The sequence below is a fragment of the Suricata suricatta genome, chromosome 8 (genome assembly GCF_006229205.1).
Source record: "Suricata suricatta isolate VVHF042 chromosome 8, meerkat_22Aug2017_6uvM2_HiC, whole genome shotgun sequence".
Lineage (NCBI taxonomy): Eukaryota > Metazoa > Chordata > Mammalia > Carnivora > Herpestidae > Suricata > Suricata suricatta.
Window position 1 is genome coordinate 11993078 of NC_043707.1, and position 2846 is coordinate 11995923.

Genomic DNA, 2846 nt, shown 5'->3' on the forward strand with positions numbered 1-2846 from the left:
CTATCAGTTATGAGGAGCCTGGGTGGCCCAGTCAGTTGAGGGTCTGACTTCGGCTCAGGCCATGATCTCAGAGTTCATGGGTTCGAGCCCCGCATCAGCCTTGCTGTTGTCAGCACAGAGCCTGCTTCAGATCCTCTGTCCCCCCCTCTCTCTGCCCCTCCCCTGCTCACGTGCTCTCAAAAATAAAAATAAATATTAAAAAAACATTTAAAATCTATTAGTTGTAACTGTGTTTGATGCTCATATAAATGGCATTGTGAACAAACTAAAAAATAATTTTTTGGGGGGCGCCTGGGTGGCTCAGTCGGTTGAGCATCCAACCTCGGCTCTGGTCATGGTCTCGAAGTCTGTGGGTTTGAGCCCCACATCAGGCTCTGTGCTGACAACCCAGAGAATGGAGCCTGCTTTGGATTCTGTGTCTCCCTTGCTCTCTGCTCCTCCCCCACTCACTCTCTGTCTCTGTCTCTCAAAATAAAATAAAGACAAAAAAAATTAAAAAAAAATTTTTTTCATGTTTGTTTATTTTTGAGAGAGAGTGTGAATGGGGAGGAACAGAGAGCGAGGGAGACACATAATTCGAAGCATGCTCCAGGCTCTGAACTGTCAGCACAGAGCCCGACAAGGGATTTGAACTCACGAACTGTGAGATCATGACCTGAGCTGAAATTGGAAGCTCAACCAACAGAGCCCCCCAGGCGCCCCAACAAACGTAATTTTTGGTGCCTTCTTCTCCTTTTTACTGTTTGGTGAGATTCCATTTTTTCTTTGTGTTATATGTGTTAGACATTTGATTCTTTTTTATTTTTATTTACATTTTTGAAGTTTATTTGTTTGAGAAAGATCGAGAGAGGATGCCAGGAAGGGGCAAAAAGAGGGTGAGAGAGAAAGAATCAGGGAGAGTTAGGGGCTCGAACCCACGAACCGTGAGATCATGACCTGAGCCAAAACCGAGAGTCGAATGCTTAACCAACTGAGCCAGCCAGGCCCCCCAGCGGTTTGATTCTTTATAAAAAATGTTTTTGCTGTGCAGTGATCTATTGTGTGCCTAGGTCACAATTCATTCATCCTTTTGACTTCCAGTTTTTGGCTATGTGAATAAAGCTCTTGTGAACATTTTTCATGCATGTTGTTCAAGGAACATAAGCACTCTTATCTCTCAGAAAGGAGTGGGCTTGTTGTGGCCTGTGTGATCCTATGTTTAGCTACAGCAGAAATTATCTAGGTTTCCCTGGTGGTTGAACCAATGTAGACCCTCTGCTAACAGAGGGGGAGAGTTTTACTTCCACATCTTTGCTGAAACTTTCATTTCTGTCACCCGGTACATTGTAATGGCTGGTTTGGGTTTTGTATGCTTGTTTTGTTTTTTAATTTTTTAATTTCCCTGATGACTAACGATGTTAAGGACCCTTTCATACGTTTGCTCAATCACTATTTGTTGAAAGAATTAATGAGCAAAACATGTGTATGAAAATGGAAAATGTTGGGGCGCCTGGGGGGCTCAGTCAGTTGAGTGTCGGGCTTCGACTCAGGTCATGATCTCGAAGTTCGTAGGTTTGAGGCACGGCGGGCTCTGTGCGGACGGCTCAGAGCCTGGAGCCTGCTTCAGATTCTGTGTCTCCCTCTTTCTCTGCCCCGCCTGGCTCACACTATCTCTCTCTTTCTGTCCAAAAAAAATCCAAACCCAAACAAAACAACCCCCCCTCCTCCACACACACATTAAAAAAAAAGAAAGAAAATGGAAAATGTCTGGCCCTGTCTTGCCCTGCTTAAAATCCAACTGTGGCTCCCCATTGCTCCTAGGGCCAGGCTGAAACGCCTCCATCGACCAACAAAATCCTGTAAGTGCCGGCCCCTTCTGCTGCCTCTTGCCCCAGATGGGACCCGTCTGCTTCTCTCTCTGGATTCCTGCCACCCAGACCGTCTTCCAGTTCTGAGGGCCTGCTCTGTCCTGTTTCATGGCTTTCCCACAAGCCGTTTTCTGCAGCCCAGAGCACAATCTAGGCCTGAGACCAGACTCATCACTGGTATCTCAGGGCAAAACGCCTTCCTCCCAGAAGCTATATTTGACTTCCACTGCCCTCTTGAGCCCTCTTCCGCTTTTTCTGCCCAGCTTCTACCACAGCTGTAAATGGCCTTTTCTGTATGTGATTATTTAATTAACCTGTCCTCCTACCATAAAAAATACTTCTAAAAACCTCAACACATTTGGGGCACTCTGAGACTCAGTGAGCAGAGCATCTGACTCTTCATCTTAGGGTCATGAGTTCGAGCCCCACATTGGGTATAAAGATTACTTAAAAAAATCAAACAAACAAACAAAAACCCAACCCTAATATTTTGAACTCCATAGGAACAGCAACTCTCTCCTGTTCATAGAAAGCCCTGGCCTTTGATAGATGCTCAGTAAGTATATGTGAGATGTATAAATCACAAAGCCACAAGCCAAGGAACATTATCACTGGGAAAAAATTATCCCTTAAAAACTCACTGTCAGGGGAGCTTGGGTCAATAAAAAAATAAATCATAGAAACCGATCCTAACTCCCTAAGTCCTTGGGGGGGGAGGGGCCTCACATTCAATCATTATTCTTGTTTTATTTGGTGCGGCTGGTGTGTGTGTGTGTGTGTGTGTGTGTGTGTGTGTGTGTGTGTGTATGTGTGTAATGGAAACCACACATCAGGCAGGGATTAAGGACGAGAGGGGGAAGAAAAGGCATTGTTGGTGTCCCAGTGAAAGCTGAGACACTCAGGCCCCAGTCTCAGCTCCTCTGTCACTGGCTGCCTGTACATCCAATGGTGCTGAGGCAACACAGCAAAATGGTCAGTGTTCTAGATTCCTCCCTTCCC